Here is a 23,520-nt window from a genome sequence, read left to right as displayed (position 1 = left end):
TTGTTGCAACACAGACCAGATCAATCTGATACAGCTTCCTATCTGGAGGTTATGAGCCTTGTAATTCAAACTTTCTCTGAGATAGTTCTCCAGCCTTCTCTGGCAGCCCCCTCCCTTTTCCCAGGTCATAAATATTTCCACTCCCCTCTGAGTCCTCAACAATCAATCCCTGTTAGTAGAGGAGGAGATTGGGAGGGTTGTATATCTTTAGACCTTTTCTGGCTCCAAGGCAAATTTGGTGCAGCCCCACCTAGCTTGGATGGGCTCCTGGGACATAGCAGACCAAATGTGTGGATCAGAACCTGAGTCAATCTTAAGCTGTGTCCCTCCCTCTCCCCTTTTTTTGGTGTAGTAGATCCCTAGAGTTCCCTTTGTCTGTAGTCTCAGGCCCAGAGGACCGAGAATTCTAAAGTGTCTTTACTGTGGGGAATGGTGCTGGCAACAGCAGCTGCTGGTTTCAACTCACAGTTCTGTCATTGCAATTCCCCTCCATTGTCCCTCTCTCCTCCGGATGGTGTCCAGTCTTTGCCTAGTGTCCTAAACCCTAGAAGATCTTCTTCTATGCTGCTTCAGCCTGTCCTCTAGCTATTTTTCTGGAGGAAAAGAGAGTTCTGTGTCTTTCTAGTCTTCCACCTTCCAGAATTCAAGCAAAGCATAGAATATTAGTTGTTTTGTTTTCCAATCCTCTTCTTATCACATTCCTAATTTTTAAAAAATACCAGAGGAGAGGTTTTGCAAAGGAGAATTTTTTTCTTGTTTTTCTACAAGTGGAAAAGCTCTATTGACATTTCATTTTTCGTTCTTGGAAGACTCTGGAAAGAATTTAAAATTTAAAGGCAAGTTTTAAATCCTCTTCACAGTATTTCAATAGTAGCAGCATTATCAATATTACTCCATCTGCATTGATAAAATCCCTTTTTTCCCCTTATGGTCATGTTATATGTATACTACAATTTGAAGGAGACAGACATATTTCCTCCTGGGAAAGCCAAATGACCTTAGGTTCTGATGAGAGGAAAAACCTTGATGTGCTCATCCAGGGTCTGGGTCTTGGGTCTGGGATTGGAAATTCAGGGGCCAGTATGTACAGAGTAATCAGGCTCAGGGGAAATGATTCATACCAATTTAACTCACAAGTCTGTTGGTAAAAATCCAGAAAGCCAATTTATTCAGTAGATCAAAAAAATTTACTTTCCACGGCAGATCTGGGAAGTCTAACACTTACCAGGTTGCTTGATGGATATGGAATCAGATTTACTTACTAACAAAGATGGCTGCTGTGGTTCAAGACATGAGAGTACTAGGGGATACCTGGTGCTGCACAGGCCAGAGGAACCAGTCCACAAATATTTGTTCATATATGAAACAAATGTTGGGTAGTCTTAATCCCCCATTTGCAGATTCTTGGGCTTCACCTTATTACTATCCCAAATATATCACCAAATATTCCTGCTCACATTTCCCTGGAATCTGTTCTGTACTCATATACTTCTGGGTCTTTGGGCAAGATTTGTTCTGGAATATTGATGATACCCCAAATACACCTACAATAGTTCAATACCACATTAAAAGTCCACTCCTCTGTACCCACTGGGTAAGCATGGGCTGGTGTTCACTTAAAGAACTGTATCACCAAACTCTGATGGTCAAGTTTAAGTCACTTTGCAGGGACAGTACAAAGTAGAAAAATAAAGAATTTTCTCCTTATTTTGCAATAGGGACAACATTGATAGCAAGCTTCAAGGAAGAGTGCCACCATGTTAGCAGCATGGACCCACTGTAGCTGAGGGACATCTTGGCTAGAATTTTTTTTCTATCAAGTAAAAAAAAAAACTGATGATAAAAATTGTGTCATCAGTTCTGTGAGGGTGACATTGGCATAGGGACAATAGGGCTTACCTAAAAAAAAAAAAAAAAAATACAGCAAGAAGAAATGCAGAAGCTGTCTAAAACAACTACTTTGGGGATTTGCAGACCAGGAGCATACCATGCATCTCCCAGGAAGGAGTGGGATGGTAGAAGCTGAAGTAAAAACTGAGAAAAATACCCCATGGCAGGAAAAGATACCTATCCCTCCACCCTGGAAGCAAGCAGCCTCAGTACAAACTGTGGCTAACTGCCACCAACAAAATGTGGAGTGGACATTCTCATCCCTGGGAAGAGGGAAGACATGGCAGAGGGCTGAATATGGCATCTGATTGACAAATTTGGACTGCAGGGCACAGCTTTGAATCATGGCTCTAACTGGCCTGGAAAAAACCATACAGTGGAGGTTGGAAAAGTTATACTCCCTCCCTCCTAGGGCTGTCAGGAAAAGTTCACTGAAGAGCATCAGTGACTGGCAGGCCAGGAAGGTATACTCATTCCCAACAAATTGCATGGAAAAAGAAAAAGAAAAAGAAAAAAATGATTTTGGCATCTTTCCTATCCCTTCCTAGAGTCCCTTGGACTTGGTTTATACTCCATTAGTAAGTCACTGACCCCTTTTGACCACTAATATATAGACAATTTTAAAGATATAGAATAAGCTGAACCGAGAATCAGAGAAGAGATGCAACACTAAGTTCATTGACAATAAAACCATGGACAAGAGAAATTGACCAGAGTAAACTCACCAACATAATCAGATGCATAGCAAAAAGTCACAAGTCATACTAAGAATAAGATATGTCCCAAAAGGACAAATTAACGCTTCAGATGAGACATGGGATTTGAAATGAATCAATGATATTTGAGCAAATATATGTCAATTCAAGAAGTTGACAGAAAACATGGCTAAAGAATATTAAAATGACACTTGGTGAACACAAAGAATTTGAAAACCTGCACAAAAAAAAAGTAACAGAACTAATGGGAATGAAAAAGAATGGATGAGATTAAAAATATATTAAAGGCATACAAAAGCTGATTTGACCTGACAGAAAAAAAGGATCAACAGCTTTGATGACTGGGCATCTGAACTTAAAGACAGAAGAACAGAGAAAAGAATGGAAAAAAATTGAGCAGTGAGCAGTGTCTCAGAGAATTGAATGACAGCATGAAGTACATAAACATTTGTGTCATGGGTATCTCAGAAGAAGAGAAGGGAAAAGGAACAGAGAGAACACTTGAGGAAATAATGGCTGAAAATGTCCCAACCTTATGAAAGACCTAAATATTGATATGTAAGAAGTACAACATACTCCAAACAAACTAAACCCAAATAGACTTACTCCAAGACACATACTATTCAGAAGGTCAAATGCCAAAGACAGAATTCTGAAAGCGGCAAAAAAAAAAAAAAAACTGTTGCATACAGGGGTCATACAGTACGACTTAGTGAAGATTTCTCCTCAGAAACCATGGAGGCCAGAAGGCAGTGGTACAATATTTAAGATACTGAAACAACAAAACTGCTAATCAAGAATTCTTTATCCAGCAACAATGTCCTTCAAAAATAAGGGTGAGTTTAAAATATTCACAGAGTTCATCACCAAAAGTCCAGCCCTATAAGAAATAGCAATCAGAGTGCTGCAGACTGAAAGGAAAAAAATAGAAGAGAGGCTTGGAGGAGAGTATAAAAATAAAGATAATCAGTAAGACTAATTAAAGGCATTGGAAGACAGACAAAAATAAGAAATGAGATATGAAAGCAGAAAGATGGTCAAAGTAAAGCCTTTACAGTAATAACAATGATTGTTAATGGATTAAACTTTCAAAGACAGACTCACAAAATGGACTCAAAAAACAAGCCATCTATTTGTTGTCTACAAGAAACCCACCTTAGACCCAAGTATACAGATAGGTGAAAAGTGAAAGGTTAGCAAAAGATTCTAAGCAAAAGGTATCCAAAAAAAGAAATGAAGTAGCTATACTAGTATCAGAAAAATAGATTTTAAATGCAAAAATTTTATGAGACAAAGAAGAACATACTAAAAGGGGCAATTCACCATGAAGAAATATTTATGCACCTAACCAGGGTGCCTCAAAAATATAAGGCAAACAATGGCAAAACTGAACAGAGAAACAAATGTCTCAATGATAATAGTTGGGGACTTCAATACACCACTCATCACTGTCAGAATATCTAGACAGAGGATCAATAAGGAAATGGAGCTTGAATAATATGAGGAATGAACTAGACCTAACAGACATATGCAGAACATTGCACCCCCGAAGAGCAGGATATACAATCTTCAAGAGCTCAAGAATCTCTCTCCAGGAAAGACCACACGTTGGGTCACAAGACAAATCTCAAATTTTGAAAGATTGAAATTATACAAACACTTTCTCTGATCATAATGGAATGAAGCTGGAAATCAACAGGCAGAGAATGGGAAAAATTCACAACTACATGGAGGTTAAAAAGAAAATTAAACAGTGTATCAAAGAGGGAATTGTAAGGGAAGACAGTATGTTGAGACAAATGAAAATGAGAACACAATATATCAAAACCCATGGGATGCGGCAAAGCCAGTGCTGAGAGGGATATATAGCCATAAATGCCTACTTTTTAATGTAGGAAGAACTAAAATCAAAGACCTAACTACACACTGAAGGAATTAGAAAAAAAAAACAGCAAACAAATCACAAAGGAAGCAGAAGGAAATAAAGATTAGAACAAAATTGAAATTGAGAAAATAGAATCAATAAAACCAAAAGCTGGTTCTTTCAAAAGATCAACAAAATTGAAAAGCCCTTAAGTAAACTGACAAAGAAAAAGAGAAAATGCAAATCAATAAAATAAAAACTGAGGGGCTTATGACGACTGCTCCCACAGAAATAATAAAAAGATGGCAAGACATTATGAACAATATGCCAACAAATTAGACAATTTAGATGAAATAGACAACTTCCTAGAACTACACAAACTACCTACACTAAAGAAATAGAAACCCACAAATCAATCACAAGAAAAGAAATTGAGTCAGTCATCAAAAAACTTAAAACTCCCAAAGAAATACCAAGGACCAGGTGATTTCACAAGTGAATTCTATCAAACATTCCAAGAATAATTTATACCAATCCTGCTCACAATCTTCCAAAAAATTGGCTAAGTATCCACTACCTAATGCATTGAGGCCATCACCCTAATACCAAGAGACATATAAAGATATAAGAAACAAATTACTGACCAATCTCTATAACAAATATAGACGCAAAAATCCTCAACAAAGTACTTGCAAATCAAATTCAAAAGCACATTAAAAGAAATATACCATGATCAAGTGGGTTTTATCTAAGATATGCAAAGGTAGTTCAACACAAGAAAATCAATGTAATATACATTAACAAACTGAAGAAAAAAAATCACATCTTCATCTTGATTGTAGGAAAGGCATTTGACAAAATCCAGCATCCGTTCTTGATAAAAACACTTCAAAAGATAGAAATAGAAGTTTCTCAACATGATGCAGGGCATATATGAAAAACCCACAACCAACATCATACTCAATGGAGAAAAGCCACTAAAAGCTTTCCTCTAAGACTGTGATCAAGACATTAATGCCCATTGTCACCACTGTTATTCAACTTGGGCTTGAGGTTCTACTTAGAGCAATTAGGTCACAAAAAGAAATAAAAGGAATCCAAATCAGAAAGAAAGTAAAACTTTCACTATTTGCAGATGACATGATCATATATTTAGAAAATCTCAAAAATTCTAGAATGAAGCTACTAGAGTTCTTCTCTTCTAGAGTTCAGCAAAGTGGCAGGATATAAGATCAACATGCAGAAGTCACTAGTGTTTCTGTACACTAGTAATGAGCAATCTGAGGAGGAAATATAAGGAAACAAGTTCCATTTATAATAGCAACTAAGAGAATCAAATATCTAGGAATAAATTTAACCAAGGATGTAAAGGCCTGTATTTAGAAAACTACGAAACACTGCTAAAAGTAGTAATAAAAAAAAGTTTAAAAATTTTAAAAAGCTAAATAAATGGTGGGGCATTCTGTGTTTATGACCTGAAAGACTAAATATCATTGAGCTGTCAATGCTACCCCAATTGATTTACAGATTCAACACAATCCAAGTAAAATTCTAACAACCTACTTTGCAGAAATGGAAATGCCAATTGTCAAATTTGGAAGGGTAAGGGGCCCTGACTAGTCAAATATCATTAAAAAGAATTAAGGTGAAGAAATCATTCTTCCTGACTTTAAGAACATTACAAAGATACAGTGGTCAAAAGAGCATGGTAGTAGCATAAAGATGGATGTATTGATTTAATGGAATCAAACTGAGAGTTTAGAAACAGACCCTTACATCTATGGTCAACAAGGCTGCCAAGCCAACTCAGCTAGAACAGAACAGTCTCTTCAACAAATGGTGCTGGGACAACTGGATTTCTATATCCAAAAGAATGAAAGAGGACCCCTAATCTCACATTTAAACAAAAGTTAACTCAAAATGGATCAAAGACCTAAATGTTAGAGCTAGGACCATAAAAGTCCTAGACAGAAATATAGGGAACCATCTGCAAGACTGTAGCAGTTTGATATTATTTATGGATTTCAAGAAATGATAATGTTTGTAAACTAATCTGTTCCTCTGGGCATGATACCCTTTGAGTGTATTACATTCAGCTGAGATGTCTGATTAAATTATGTTAAGATTAGGGCTTTGATTCAACCACATCAGTAGGGCATGACTCAGGGTTGAGACCCTGCTCTCTTTGACCTATATAAAGGGATGCTTACCCAAGAAGACACAGAATATGACACAGGGAAGAGAGAAAGCTCCACAGCACAGGAGAGAACTTTGATCGTGGAACCCCAGGAAGAGATGATGTAAAGAAACAAATCCTATGCCAACCTGTATCTGAAAGAAAAGAAGCCTGAACCCTCATAAAGATCAGCAACCATCTTGCTTCAACATGTGGCAACTGACTTTAGTGAGAAAGCAGCCTTGAGATGGACTCTTTAGGGACTTGTAACTGCAAGCTCTTACCCCAAATAAATGCCCTTTATAAAACCCAACAGATTTCTGGTACTTTGCATCAGCTCCCCTTTGACTGACTAATACAAAGACCCTATTGTAGACAGAGGATTCTTAGGCTTTATACCCAAAGCATGAGCAACAAAGGAAAAATATAGGACTTCCTCAAAGCTAAATACTTTTGTGCTTCAAAGGACTTTATATCAAGAAACTGAAAAGGCAGCATCTTTAATGGGAGAATGTATTGGGAAACCACATATATGATAAGAATTTAATACCAGAATATATAATGAAATCCTCCATCAATAAAAAGACAAACAACCCAATTAAGAAATAGGCAGGGAAGCAGACATGGCTCAACTGATAGAGCATCCATCTACTATATGGAGGGTCTAGGGTTCGATACCCAGGGCCTCCTGACACGTGTGGTAAGCTGGCCCACACACAGTGCTGCTGCACGCAAGGAGTGCCATTCCATGCAGGGGCACCCCCACATAGGGGTGCCCCACGCACAAGGAGTGTGCTCCACAAGGAGAGCCGTCCCGCATAAGAAAAGTGCAGCCCACCCAAGGGTGGTGCTGCACACACATGGAGAGCTGACACAGCAAGATGACGCAACAAAAAAAAAGAGACACAGATTCCCAGTGCCACTGGATAATGCAAAGCAGACGCAGAGGAACACACAGCAAATGGACACAAAGAGCAAACAATAGGGGGAAAGGGGAAAGAAAGAAATAAATCTTTAAAGAAAAAAAGAAACAGGTAGAAGACTTAAATAGACATTTCTCCAAAGAGAAAATACAAATAGCCAAAAATCGCTTGAAAAGATGCGTAACATCACTAGCTATTAGAGAATTACAAAGCAAACCAAAATGAGATATTTCACACCTACTAGTCTGGCCACAATTTTTTAAATGGACAACAACAAGTCCTGGAGTGGTTATAGGAGAAACAAGAGAACTTCTTCATTGCAGATGCTAATGTAAAATGGTATAGCCTCTCTGAAAGACAGTTTAGCAGTTCCTCAGGAAACTACAGAACTGCCGTATGATCTGGCAATCCTACTTCTAGGTATATACTCAGAGGAAATGAAAGCAGGAACACAGACATCTGCACACTGATGTTCATAGTGGTATTAGTCACAACTGCCAAAAGATGGAAGCAACCCAAATGTCTGTAAACAAAATACGGTATATACATGAGATGGAACAGTGCTCAGCTGTAAGGAGATATAAAGTCCTATATATATGACAGCATGGATGAACCCTGAAGACATGTTGAGTGAAATAAGCCAAGCACAAAAGGACAACTATCATATGAGCTCACTAATAAGAATCAATTATAATGAGCAAACTCATACTTAATATCTGGAGTAAAGGTTACCAAGAAATAGAATGAGGATGGTTAGGGGGAAGCTGATGCTTAATTTGTGCAGAATTTACAATGAGGTTGATAGTAAATGTTTAAAAGTGAACAGAAGTGATGGGAGCACCATGAGAGTAATTAACAGCACTGAATTGCGCGTGTGATTGTGGTTGTAAAGGGAAGTTTAGGTTCTTTGATGTCACTAGAAGTAAAGCTAGAGGACGAGACATGGGACTATAAAACAGTAAACCCTGTTGTGGATGATGGCTTGTTAATATTATGTTTTTTAATGAACTATAACAAATGTACATCATTCTTACAAGCTGTAAATAGGGTGATACATGGGAAAAGATTCAATTAGTGCAAGTTGTCAACTATAGCTAATAGTAATATTGTAGCTTTTCTTCATCAGTTATAACAGATTCTTTACCACTGCTAAGGATCAATAATAGGAGGTATAAGAGGTAAGGACTGGGAGTTTTAATCCTGGAGTCCCAGGAAGTAAATACACAGAGAAGCACGTATGTGAGGAAAGAGAATAGGGTCCATTAAACACAGCAGAGGCCCCAAGGAGAGAGACAAGCAATTCGCCTGATAGCTTACAGCTGGCCTTGTGGTGAGACCAGAGCAGCTGAGCACAGAGAGAAATAAGTACCAGGAGAGAGATGAGACTTACCCTGGCCTACAGCTGTGATTGGAAGAAGCTGGGACCATGAAGCCTTGAGAGGAAGAGGAAGCCTGAATCCTTGCAGACATCAGCAGCCATCTTCTCCAACAAGATGGTGAGGGAAGTAACTTATGCTTTATCACCTGGTAACTGTAAGCTTCTACACCAAATAAATATCCTTTATAACCCCTCCCACAAAAAAATAAATAAAAAATAAAGACAGGTAAAGACTTTTTATTTTGTTTTGGTTATGTTTGGGGCAAAGAGTATTCTAAAAATTGATTGCACAACTGATTATACTGAGAGCCATTGATTGTACACTTTGGATGGACTGTATGGTGTGTGAATAAAACTGCTTTAAAAAACACACAAAAATGGTATGAAATCTTTTAAAAATGTATTATTATTCAGTAATGCATTGGGACTCAAGCAAACTTGCTGTGTAACTACTACATCCCCAGGTGCAGAGATCTGTCACAGAGTTGAACATTGTTGAGTACTGAATCATCTACCCCACAAAAAGACACGTGTAAGTCTTAACCCATGGTCCTGTGGGTATGAACTCACTTGTAAGTGGAACACTTGGAGATATCAGTTAAGCTGTGCCCAAACTGAATGATGAAGGGCCTTAATCTAATATGGCTGAAGTCCTTATAAGGAAAGGGAATTGGACACAAATATAGAATCAGGGAACAGGAAGAGAGAGAATGCCAAGGGACAGGAGTGCCAGAAAGCCATCACCACAGCACCACTAACTTTGGAGAAAACATGATCTTGCTAACACCTTAATTTTGAACTTCTAGTCCCTAAAACAGTGGTGCAATAAATTCCTGTTATTTAAACCAACCTGTGTGTGGTATTTGTCATAGCATTCCCAGCAAACTAAGACAGATATTGAGGTTAATGGGCCTACATTTGCAATCAGAGTAGTGTACTGAGTGTTTTGCATGGGTTATTTCATTTAATTCTCACAATGACCTTAAGATGTAGGATTTTAATTAACCCCATTTTACAGATGAGGAAACCCGTGTTAACAGACAGATGGTAGGAAGTAGTCAGAACCAAAACCTACTGGTGAAATCTCAAACAATACAGTGACAAAGGAGTCTCATTAAAGCTCGTATTTTCCCCTGTTGTATTAATCCTATAACATACCTGATCCCGTCTATAAAGATGGACTCAAATTGTTTCACATTAGCCAAGCACCTTGGTTAGAACTGGACAAAGAGTTAGGAAGTGTAGAACCTTAGGTTTTACTGATATAGGAATTGTGCCAGGTACTGCCTCAATCTTCTATGGTTCCCAGAACACATCTTTCTCAGCTGCCCAGAGCCATACAAACAGCTCTGGGATCCACTGATCAATGCCCTAGCTGTCCAAGAAAATGTCCCATAACTGGGAAATATAATGATTTGAACTAAAGAAAGTTTATGCCCTGCAATGCCATAATTCAAAAGTTTTAAAAAATTGTGTATTTGGGGACTCTGTGCTCATGATTTCCAGAATATTAGACATTTTTTGGTTGTATATTCCTATTTTCTAGCTCCAGGCCCAGGTGGCAATACAATTATACCCGAGAGCCCCAGGAAGAGAACTGTCTGCCTTGTCCAGCATTCACAGTATTAGACATAGTGAACTTTTTCACTCTAGAAAACCAATATAAGCCTCCCAGAATGAACTGACCATAATCACTGGGTGTATTAGTGTACCTTCATTCACGTGACTTGCCTAGCCAGAGGAAACTATTGGGAAGGCCATCTCCAGTTTCCACTGGGATCCAGCAGGCTGTAATATCTAAAAACAACCGCTGTTCAGTGTCCTCCTGTCTATTCAAAAACATACATTGGGTACTGACCCCATCCTTCTAACTTTGCTATCCACACTCAGTGTATCAGTTTCATAAATATACTCAAGTGCTAAAAATTATTTGGCCAGACAAAAAAAATTTCATACCCACACATATTATGTATATGAAATATCACTTAATCAAATGAATACTCTTGTGAACTCGAACAAAGAAAGTATGCCTTTTAGAATCAGGGCACTCAACCTCCAAAACTGGTTGCAACCTCTTCCTTCCACATCTGTCTTTCTCCAAATTTATCAAATTACCTTCTTGTATCCCACACGCACAAACATGCACTTCAACAAATCCTCAGTGCAGCTACCCACAAGGCTGCTCCATCATTAAGATCTATCACTTCTCAGCACCTGATGGTTATAATAGTATCCACCCCCCCCCCCCCCAGATTAATACTTGTTCAACATCTCTCAATCTCACCAACTCAAGAAACTCTTTCCTGGAGAAGGAAACAAAATTATAACTTTTCCATGATGATTCAGTAGAGAATGAGACTGCCCAATACATTAACTTCTATTCAGAGCCACATGCTCCCTCTTGAGAAAGGCTAGAAAATGAGCTGCCAGCTAGAAAATCCTAAAGAGTATCACAATTATAACTTCTCATTGGCACTTTCAGTGACAGTACTTCTGACCTAAGACAACAGAGAGACACAGATGTACTCCTGAGTCTGCTCATTAGCCTAATGAGGATGGAGTCAGGCAAAGAGTTAATTTGACTAATTTAATCAGCATGCCCTTAGATGGGCCTATTGGGAGAACACCAAAGTGACGGAGACAAACAGAACACAAACAGGAGAGGAGTTACTGAGTTGTGTTTGTGATTAGGCAGAGCAACAGACTGAGAATTTAACAGAACCAAAGCTGGAAAGAACCTTAACAATAACTCAACTCAATAATGGCATTTTATAAGATCTAATGAGGTAAAGAAATCATTATGAAAATAAAGTTTATCATAAGATATAGGAAATCATTTCATAAACTAAACTGTTATGTGTATGCATATATAAGATACTAAATTGTTTCCCCAAAATAAGAAAATTTAAACAATGGATATGTTGTCATTGTCATAGAATGAATACTGTAAGCATACTCCCTCCCCCGCAAAGAAACTAATTCTTTAGCTATGTGGACACACTTCAAATTTCCCTCATTATCTGATAAAGGATGCAGTGTTTAAATAAGAATTTTTCTCCAAGCTTCTCCTGCTCTGAAAAACTAGAAAAACAAAGCTCTGATGAGTGTTATTTGAACGTATGTTTCCTCTCTGCTAAAAGAAATACGACACAATGGGTTGGCTTAACAGGAATTTACTGGCTATGGTTTTAGAGGCTAGAAGTCTTGCTTCCCTCCCAGGAACAGTATCTTCTGACCAGCAATCCTTGGAGTTTCTTGGCTTTTCCATCACATGGCAATGTATGTGGCAGCATCCTCCCCTTTTTCTTCTAAGTTCTGTCAAATTCCCACTTCTGGTGCCCCACAGTTCTTTCCCACATTCATTTCTTCACATATAAGGACTTTTTAGTCATATTGGATTTAGGCCCACCCTCATTTAGTTTGGGCGCATCTTAACTGGTAACAGCTTTCAAGATCCTATTTGTAATGGGTTCACGCTCACAGTACCGTGACTGTGACCTGAACATGCCTTTTGTTAGAATCACAATTCAGTCCCCAACAGTGATGAATATAAATTGATTTACCAGATTGAGGGATTTTCAGTTAATTGTAATGGATGATTAATGTTTTTGATTAATGGTTTCTGGTTACTTTCAAATTCCACCTTAAAGTACCATAAAAATGTCTGTTTAATGTTGGCAGTCTTTTGACAACATGCCTTGAGCTTACAATTAGAGATAAAGCCACTTACTCATCAGATTCCATAATTCTAAGAGAGTTGATTGAGGGATTTTTCTGGACAATAGATCAATTGCACTGATTATTTCAATACATTAATTCTCACTTTTCCTGATTTTTTTTCTTCATTTGAACACTATTAAGGAAAAATTTAATGGCTCAAGCCTAAGGGGAATAAAAAAGAAATGAACAGGAAAGCGGGTATAGCTCGGTGATTGAGTGTTTGCTTTCCACATATGAGGCCCCTGATTCAATCCCTGGTGCCTCCTAAAAATTTTGTAAAAATAAAATATATTTCTTGGGCTAAAAAAACAAAAAACTTATGGAATTACTAAGCCACACAATCTATAAGTTGATCCTCTTTTTTTAACTTGATGATAGTTTATGGAACTAAAATAGGATAGGGAAATTTATATTTTGAGTATGAGTCTTTTAAGATAACTTTTGTAATGTTCCTATTTGAAAGCTATAGCTGCTAGCCCAACAGTCAGTCTAGACATACATAATGTTCCCTTTCAGCATTTTATAATTTTTCCTTTTTTTCAATTATTAATGGAGATATTACTATGTATAGTGGGTATAAAGTTTGTACTCTTGCAGGAGACAAATAAATCAAACACTGACAAAAAGAAGAACTGTGTTTTATAAGAAAAAATGTAAAACCTAATTTAAATGTGAGTGTGGTCAGGAATGACCTCTCAGAGATATAAAGAACAGGTCAAGTAGAGCATGTAACTCAGTGGTTGTGCATGTGGTTCACATATACAAGGTCCCAGGTTCAATCCCCGCTACCTCCTAAAAAAGAAGAAAAAAAGTGAACAGGCCAAATAGACTGGTAGAGGGAGAGAAGAGATACCAGGTAAAAATAACATCATATGCGAAAGTTCCTGAAGCAGATGTAACCTTGGTGAGTTCAAGGATTATCAGTCAAGGTCAGTGTAGCAAGCGTAAAAGAAAGCCATACAAGATGAGGCTGGAGAAACAGCCAAGGGTTGAAGAGAAAATGAGAGAATTCATATAGGATAATGGTGAATGTAGTCATTAGCCTCTGCTTCCTTCTAAAATCCAATTATAAAAGTTTTTTTTTTTAAATAAAAGAGAAAATGGCATCCAAATTTTAGAGTCTTAAAGTATGTGGACAGTAGGGTTAAATTATCAAATCTGAAAAAGCCTTCAGTAAAAAGAGCTAAAAGTTACCCAATTTATATCCCAGAATCCTCTAAAAGCTGAGAAATTTGGCATGACCAGGTTACCTATGAAAGGGTAAAGGTAAGGCTAAAAACAAAAAGATTGGTTGAAAGACCATTCAAGAGGCACTTAGTCTTAGTACCAGTCAGGGAGGGATTTAATACAGAGTAATAGCTGCTTACAAAACTGTTGGATGAGCAGGAAAAGCACATACCAGGGAAAATAACCATTAACTCTCGGATTTTTGTCAGTCTTTAGAGAGTCAAGAGGTAATAGGAACTTTAGGAAACTGCCAGAAATGATCACAGCTATCTGTAACATCATAGCAGGTGATTTGCAAGGAAACATCTTGAAGCTACTCTAAAATCTCATACATGCTGAAGTCCACAAAATGGCCTATTGCTGCCAGAGGACAATATGTTTTTTCCCTTTCTTATACCTTCCAAATCTTGTATGCATGCCTCTAACTGGCAGCCTTGAACCCAGATCGTGGCCAGCAAGGAATTCTGGGAATTAGTTCCTGGACTTCCAGCCCCCGTTTTACAAGGGGACAGCATAGAAAAGGCATGATCAGGGGAGAGGGAGGCGTGCAGTAGTAATGTAGCTGAGTTGGCATCCATAAATCAAGCAGAAAACCCATCCAAGATCCCACTCCCCATTTACTTATCAGGGCTGTTGTCCCTCCCTCATGTAGGCAGAGGACGGGAGGTGTAGGACAGATAGTCTTTAGACTCAAACACAAGGTTCAGTTGATGGCTGTGATACAGCTCTTTAAACAGCAGAAAGCTCTCATATTGAATGTTTAGACCAGACTTCTTTCCCATTTAGTTTTGTAATATTTATACCCCCTGGTCTAGATACTGGAAGAGCCTTCCCTAGAGAAGCTGGAAAGACAAGAAAAAGGCCATAGGCATTGTCCAGAAAATGTCTATCAGATCCCTATGATAAAGGGTAAGCCCACCTACTGCCACAAAGTTTTAAACAACCATTTAATGATTCACATTAAGTGTGAGGCAAGAGTGGAAGGTGATCTCAGCAAGACAGCACAGTGAAACACCCCTGGGAAATGGTTGCCCCTTAGAAATGGGGAAAAGACGAGGGGGGAGGCCCAGAATCTGTCAGTACCAACTTTCCCCACATTGGTAGATGATCAAGGCTAGACAACAAATCAACAAATGCTGAATCAGAAAGAAAAACTAAGAATAGTAGGAAAGCCACAGGACAAAATTACTCATCTGGGCCCCTCCCCCTCAGTTCCATGCAGCAGGTTATTCAAACTGTGGCAGCCCAGACACATTCAAATGCAGGTCCCTGGGGTCTGATTATTGGCATGCAGAAACAAAAGCTGTGAGTGACAATTATATCAGCACGCACTGGCTCCATGAAATATTGACTGAGGGCACACATCTAGGTCCCCTAATTCAGATTTTACCCAGGTCAAAAAGGTGTGGAAAGGAAGAGAAGACAGTACAGAAATGTGGAGCAGAGCTGAGCTGACTGTGGCTGCCTGGGGTAAAAGATTGAGACAAAGAGCACAGCCCAGAACCTCAGAAGGAGAAGTTGGGAAAAGAAACTCTATGGGAGGAGAAATAGTCACTTACTAGGGAAAACTACCATGCATGCCCTGGGAAGCCACTGGCTCAGAGAGACCTAAAAAGAATCTAACTGCTCACCATGAGCTCTTCAATAGATTCTGCATAAATTGGGCTAAGCACTGAAGAAGACTTTCAACACACAGCCAATATGCACTAAAACCCTGGGTAAAAGGGAGAATCTGATTTCCAGAGTTAACACATCAAAATTTTCAAATGCTCACACCTCAACAAAAGATAAGAAGATATACTATGACATACAGAGAAATAGGAACTTGAAGACAAAATCTGTTACAAGACACAAAAGACACTACATATTAATAAATGGGTTATTCCATCAAGATGATTTAACAATTATAAACACAGAGTTCCAAAATCTAATCACAGAGTTCCAAAATCACAGATCCCCAAAATATATAAAGCAAACATTAACAAAATGGAAGGGGAAGAGCAATAATTCTATAATAATTGTTGGAGATTTCAATATGCCACTTTCAATAATGGACAGAACATCTAGATACAAGGTCAATAAGGGAACAGACGAATAGTATAAATAAACTGGACCTAACAAACATATATAGAACACTCCATATGACAGCAGAATATACTTTCTTCTCAAGTACACATGGATCATTCTCCAGGATAGACCATGTTAAATCACAAAACTAGTACCACTACATTTTAAGATTGAAATTATATAATGTATCTTCTCTGACCACAATAGAATGAAGCTAGAAATCAATAGCAGGAAAACTAGAAATTCCACAGCTTTGTAGAAATGAAATAACACACTTTTAAATAGCTAATCGGTTAAGGAAGAAATCAGAAGGGAAATGTGAAAATTCTTAGATGAAAAAGGAGGAAAAAAAAGACACAACATATCAAAATTTATGGGATGTAGCCAAGCTAAGAGGGAAAATTTATAGCTGTGAATGCCTATATTAAGAAAGAAGAAAGATCTCAACCAATAATTTAACTTCCCGTCTTGAGGAACTAGAAAAAGAGCAAACTAAATCTACAGTAGTAGAAGGAAATATTAGAGAGGAGATAAATGAAATAGAGCACAGAAAAATCAAAGTCATTGAAAGCGAAAGTTGGTACTATGAAAACAACAATAGACAAACATTTAGCTAGACTAAGAAAAAGAAATGGTGAAATGAAATTGGGCCATTATTATTGACCTTACAGAAATGTAAATGATTATAAAAAATACTATGAATAGTTATATGCCAACAAGTTAGGGAATCTAGAGGAAATGGACAAATTCTGAGAAACACACAACTTACCTAAACTGACTCAAGATGAAATAGATCTCAAGCATAAGAAGTTGAATCAGTAATCAGAAAACCTCACACACACAAAAAGTCCACATCTAGACAGTTTCACTGGTGAAGTCTACCAAACACTCCAATTAGAATCAACACCAATCCTTCTCAAACTCTTCCAAAAGATTGAAGAGAAAATAAGTCTTCCTAACTCAATAGTGTTTCATTTCTCTGATAGCATTACTTTGATAACATTTCTCTGATGCCACACACAGTTAAATGCATCATAAGGAAACTACAAATTTCCCATATGCAAAAATCCTCAACAGAATACTAGCAACTTGAATTTAATAGTATATTAAAAAGATTGTATGCCATGAATAAGTGGGATTTATCCCAGGAATGCAAGAGGGACACATTAACAGAATGAAGGGGGAAATGTCACATCATCTCAATTTATGCGGAAAAGGCATTTGGCAAAATTTAACACCTCTCATGATAAAAATATTCAGGAAAAAAAACAGGAATAAGAGGTAATTTCAAGACCAGAGTTGTTATACTCAATGATGAAAGACAGAGAGTTTTCCCATGAGCATTGTACTGGAAGTTCTAACCAGGGTAGTTTGGCAAGAAAAAATAAAAGCCATCCAAACTGGAAAGGAAGAAGTGAAACTACCTATTTGCAGATGACATGATCCTTGATATAGAAAATCCAAAAGATGCACAAGAAAACTATTACAATTAATAAATGAGTTCAGTAAAGTTGCAAGCTACAAGATTAACAAAAGATCAGTTTTTATATACCCACAAAAAGGCAAAATAGAAATTTAAAACAGTTCTATTCACAATAGCATTTAAGATTTAATCAAGGATGTGAAGGACTTGTATGCCGAAAAACTACAAAACTGATAAAAGAATTTAAAGATGATCTAAATAACGACAAGTCATCCCATGTTCATGGATAAGAATATTTAATATTGGTAAGATGCCAATCTACCCAATGTAATCTACAGAGTCAATGCAAAACCTATCAATATTGCAACAGACATTTTTCCATAAGTAGAAAAACCCAAAGTCATATGGAATCACAAGGGGCCCAGAACATGCAAATCAATTTAACAAAGGAGGTGTTCTCATACTCCGTGATTTAAAGTTTATAGAAAGCTACAGTAATCAAGACAGTGTGGTACTGGCATAAAGATAAGTACATGGTACAATGGATAGAATAGAGAGCTCAGAAATAAATCCATATGTAAGTGGCTTACTGATTCGACAAGGATTCCAAGTCATTAATTGAAGAAAGAATGGATTCTTCATCAATGAGTGCCAGGAAAGCTATATATCCATGCAAAAGAGTGAAGTCGGACCTACCTCACTCTATATACAAAAAAGTATCTTAAGATGGATCAAAGATGTAAACGAAAAGAGCTGAAAAACATAAAACTCTTAGAAAGCTTAGAGGAAAGCCTTCATAGACTTGGCAGTAATTTCATAGATATGACCCTAGATGCACAAGCAAAAGAAAAAATAGATAAAACAGACTTCAAAATTAAAAGCTTTTGTGCAAAGGACATTTTCAAAATAAGAAGACAGCCTGCAGAAGAGAAGAAAATAATTGCTAACCAGATACCTCATAAGAGCAGATGCAGCAGGAAGGCTGTGGTGCAGCTGAGTGAGGATCTGCTGTCCCAGGCAGTGATGACGGTGGAGAACAGCAGATCCACAGTGGGCATCAACCTGACGGGAACCCAGGACTGGCTGGCGAGCATACTGCTGCACGACATAAGCATCCATCACCTGTGGGGCAAGAACACCGTGCAGACGGGGCACAGCTCCAAGGACCGGCTGCTGTCGGGGCTACCGCCCGCTAACCCCACCAGGAAGGCCTGGCCAGCCTGCACAGTGCTCTTCCACAAGCCGCTTTATGCCGCAGACCGCCGCCCCGCTCTACTACCCCATCCACTGGGCCACTCTCATGTCCTCCCACCAGCTCTCCCAAGACCTGCACTTGGTGCAAAGTGCCTGACGTGTGCTGGGAGCTGTGTCCAGACCCACGCCTCGCAGCCGGGCTGGTTCAGAAAGGACCAGCCCAGCCACGGCGCCATGGGCATCCTGTGGCACTGCCAGCCCATCAGCTTCCCATTGCTGACTTCACTGGGGAAGGTTTTAATAGCCAGGTAAGGATGCTATTCTGATAAGGGTTTGATATCCAGAATACACAAAGAACTGCTTCAACTCAACAGCAAGAAGTAACCGAACTTAAAAACGGGGGAAAGACTTGAATTGACATTTCTCCAAAGATATGCAAATGGCCAATAAGCACTTAGAGGGATGCTCCACATCATTGGTCCTCAGGAAAATACGTATCAAAACCATGAGATACTGCTTCACACCCACTAGGATGTATATTGTTTTAGAAATGGAGAGTAAGTGTAGTAGAGCGTGCAGAGAAGTTAGAACCCTTATATATTGTTGGTGGGAATGTAAAATGGCACAGCCTCTATGGAAATCAGTTTGGCGGTTCCTAGGAAAGTTGAGCATAAAAATTACCATCTGACCCAGGAATTCCACTTCTTTGTAAATACCCCAAAACATTAAAGGCAGGGACTCATTTGTACACTAATTTTCATAGCAGCTTAATTTAAAATAACCAAGATGTGAAAGCAACCACAAAAGTGTCCATTGACAGATAAATGGATAAACAAAATGTGATATATACACACAAGGGAATATAACTCATCATCAGAATGAAGTTCTGATATATGAATGAACCTTGAGAACATGTCGAGTAAAATAAACCATACACAAAATAAGAAATATTATATTTCTTGCTTATAAGAAATACATAGAATCAACCTTCATAGTGGCAGAGAGTAGACTGTAAATTACCAGAGCCAAAGGGGAGGGAAAGGGAAAGTTCTTGCTTAATGGTTGTGGAGATTGAGGGGATAAAAATGTTTAGGTAACGGATGTGGTGATCATAGTATAATATAGTGAAAGCAGTTATTACCACTGACCTGTACACTTGAAAGTGGTTAAAATGAGAAGTTGAGTTGCATATGTTGCTACAATAAGTATAAAGTAAAGATAAGATGTGAGGCAAAGATCACCAGCAAAGCCCAAAATAGGAAAAAAGTCCCATGAAGACACATGCTTTAGAGTGATAGGAAAATGTCCAAAAAAATAAAAATAAAGTGAACTATCACTGTCCTCAAAAAGAAAGGAGGATATTCTTTTTCTTGGAAATTAAGATATCACATAAATATCCTTAATAAAAAGTTTATAAAATAGCTACCAAAATGCCAGACATTAGATATCTTATCTTAGATATTTTTATTTTATGCAAAAACAATGTTTCAGTTATTTATCCATTTCCCATTTATTTTGCTTTCTGTTAAATGGTATTTTACATAAACACACATTGTACCTGAGTACTGTATCAATCAACCCCAAACTGTAGTAAATATTTTCTTATGCTTTATTGATGAGATTGTCTTTTATTTAGAATAGTTTTATTTTATGCATGGTACTTGCTCAGTGAGAAAATAGGAGAGGAAAGTTAGAGGATGGTTCAAATCATTGACGCTCCAGAAAGGACAAACTAACTGAGAAAGTTAAGAGGAGAATAAGTATCATAGGGAAAAATCAAACTAATATTCCAGAAACAGAGGCCTCCCAGTAAAGTTGTGCCACGTCTTCCACATCTATTTCTCATGTTTGGGGATTGTGATCCAGGGATGGAATGAGTCGTGCACACCTGAGAGACGACACTGGAAGCTATGCCCAGGTTTCCCAGAGCCCTGGAATGTTCTTTCTGCCTTCTTGCTCCTGGTGCTGTGTACATTTTGCCTGTAATAAATCTTTCATTAAGTATACCTTATTAGAGTCCTGTGAGTCCTTTCAATTATCTGACCCTGAGTAATCGCGGCACCATAGTGACCAATCAGATTTGGCCATTAACACATGTGAAACACCCTCTGGAAACTGCCAGAAATAGCTAGGTTGAACTTTACAAGGCTCTGGAGATCCCACACGAGCAGGTTGAGCAAGAAACCACATTACATATATAAGATTTTGTTTTCTCATTCACTTAAATGTTGGAAGGGAGTTTTAAATGAAGAGATATAATCTGACATGAATATAAATCAGAGTATTTGTGTTCATTTCTTTGGAAAAATAATTTCATTCTCTAAAGCAATTTTCTTTTCTGTAAAATGGAAAATATTACCAAATTTATACCACAGGACTATGTGTGTTTACATAATGCATGTAATAAGCAAGTACAATGCTGAGCATACAGTGAGAATTCTAAATGTTAGCTCTTACTACTATCCAAATGAAGATGTCAAATGTGAACATTTATAACAAAGCTGGGCAATACATTACATTAGAGATTTTATCTTATTTTTTATTTTATTCAACAATGTCTCATTTATCAATTTTCCATCTATTTTGTTTTCTGTTAAATGGTATTTTACATAAATATACATTGTACCTGAGTACTGTATCTTCCAAACCCAAAATGTAGTAATATTTGTGTTTTATTGATGATATTGTCTTTTATTTAAAATTCTATAACTTTATTCTATGCATAGTACTTGCTCAGTGAGAAAACCATAAATGTAATTATTAGACCACTAACTCAAATTTCTTCTCCTGGTGGTTAATCATAGTTTCTAATTCCAATGGACCATTTTCTAGCAGTCTTCTTATCTAATCCTCTCACTACAGAGATCTCACGGCTAGTAGGAGGTAGGACTGGGACTCAAATCCAATCAGATCCATATTAATGCTGAAATTGTGAAAATATACAGATGATGTGAATTTTTGGAAAGGATATCCTTTATAATAGGAATACCCAAATGTGATGAGAGAAAAACAATTTTAAAGAAATTGCTCAAATCTTTCAATGCTTTAGGAGAGAGAAAAAAATATAATAAGTATAGGATATTCTCCTACCAAAACAACAACAACAAAAACACTCAGACCCCAGGTTGGAGACTGTTCAAGGTCCTTTGACTCACATGAAACAGAAACCCATTCAAGATAACTCAAATATAATAGCGACTTACACAGTTACCTTAAAGAAAAAAAAAATATATATATATATATATGTATATATATATGTTGAGTTGAGGCTGGCACTTGATCTCTAATTTTACCTCTTCTTGCCATCTTTGCCCTGGATTATGGTTCCTTCTGCTTGCTTCTCTCATAGCCGAACACCCCAACTTTTAGCTCTAGGTCCATCACTTAGACAATGCTACCAGCATTGTCTCTCATTTCAGTTGTCTCCCTGGTTCACCTGCTGTTAAGGTTTGGCCGAGGATATTTTTAAGCTCAGGTAGTCTAGGGCTGACCTTTCTGGGGCTGTGGGGAAGCGAATACCTCTGAGCAGATCCTGTATTCATAGAAGTTAATGACCCATGCAAGGTAAGTCCTTGAGGTATCTTCTAGAGGTGTTACATGAGGCACATGCCAAAGATGCAGTTAAAAAAACAGGAGTTGTGCTTGCTTCGGCAGCACATATACTAAAATTGGAACGATACAGAGAAGATTAGCATGGCAAGGATGACATGCAAATTCGTGAAGCATTCCATATTTTTATTTACCACGTAGATTAGAAAATTTTTAAAAATTACTGGAACCCAGCACCCAAAAAGTCCTTTTGTTGCCCCCTTGAGTCAGGAAGGTCATATCCCTAAGGATCATACTGTCCTGTCTGTTCGCACCATCAACTAATCCCACCTGGTTTTGTACTCCAAGAAATGAAATCATAATTCCTTTTTTACTTGGCTTCTTTTGCTTCACTTTTTGTAATATTCACCCATATAGGTGTACAGACTTAAGGATCATTCATACTTACAGGGTGAAAGTTTACAATTGTTGGAACATGCTACAATTTTTACCTTCTATTGTTGATAATTGTTTGGGTAGTTGATAAACTGATAAACAGTTGATAAACTGATAAGTTTGGGAAATTATGAATAATGCTGTTATATGCACTCCTGGAAATGTGTATTCCTGGAACTGTGCAAGCATTTCTATTGGGTATTTTCCTCCAAAGGTATCAACAGGTCATAGGAGATATCTATGTTCACCTTTGGTGAATATTGACCAAGAGTTTTCCAAATAGAGTTAACACCTTATGCTTACACCAACCATGGAATAGAGTTTAGTTTCAGCCCATCCTCACCAATATTGTTATCTTCTGACTCATTTTAGCCATTTTGGTGGATGTGTAAAAGCACATAGGAAGTGCAGAGATTCTAGTCAGTTCACAGATGCTGACAGTTGGGAAGTACCACAAAGCATCACTTCATCAATCCCTGCCAGCACTAGGGTCACTCCTCAGCATCTCACACGAAGCATAAGAACTGGGAAGATATTTTAGTGGTATTTGATAGCATTACCAAGAGCTTTAGAAATACTCAAATACTCTGAGCCAAACACCCAAGGGACAGTGACAAAAAGTACTCAGGGACCACCTGACTTTTAGCCTGGTGTTCATCATCCTTGTTCTTCCTTGGGAAGATTTTCCCATTTCTGGACAAGTCTAGTTTAATTTCCTTTCCCCAATACAGTTTGTGCCAATTTTTTTGTGAATATTTTGGGTTTTACCTAATTTTGTCTCTTGCTTTTCTCTTTTCCCTCTTCAAATTTTACTTAAAAGTTTGGAACTTTACAATAATAAATAGTTATTGTACAAAAATAAAATAAAAAGTGAAAAAACAAGAGTGATCTAATAGTTCCTTGGTAGCATATATCCACGTACGATATAAGCTCAGAAAAATTGTATAGAGAAAGTGAA

At 37.7% G+C, this 23,520-nt stretch overlaps 1 pseudogene; it reads left to right on the top strand.

The window, feature by feature from the left end:
* The first annotated feature begins 22,216 nt into the window (after window positions 1-22,216).
* Window positions 22,217-22,315, top strand: LOC111765227 (U6 spliceosomal RNA; annotated as a pseudogene).
* Window positions 22,316-23,520: the final 1,205 nt, after the last annotated feature.

This window comes from Dasypus novemcinctus, chromosome 15 (assembly GCF_030445035.2).
Source record: "Dasypus novemcinctus isolate mDasNov1 chromosome 15, mDasNov1.1.hap2, whole genome shotgun sequence".
Taxonomy (NCBI): domain Eukaryota; kingdom Metazoa; phylum Chordata; class Mammalia; order Cingulata; family Dasypodidae; genus Dasypus; species Dasypus novemcinctus.
Note: the sequence above shows the minus strand (reverse complement) of the source record. Positions and strands in the feature narration are given on the sequence as shown.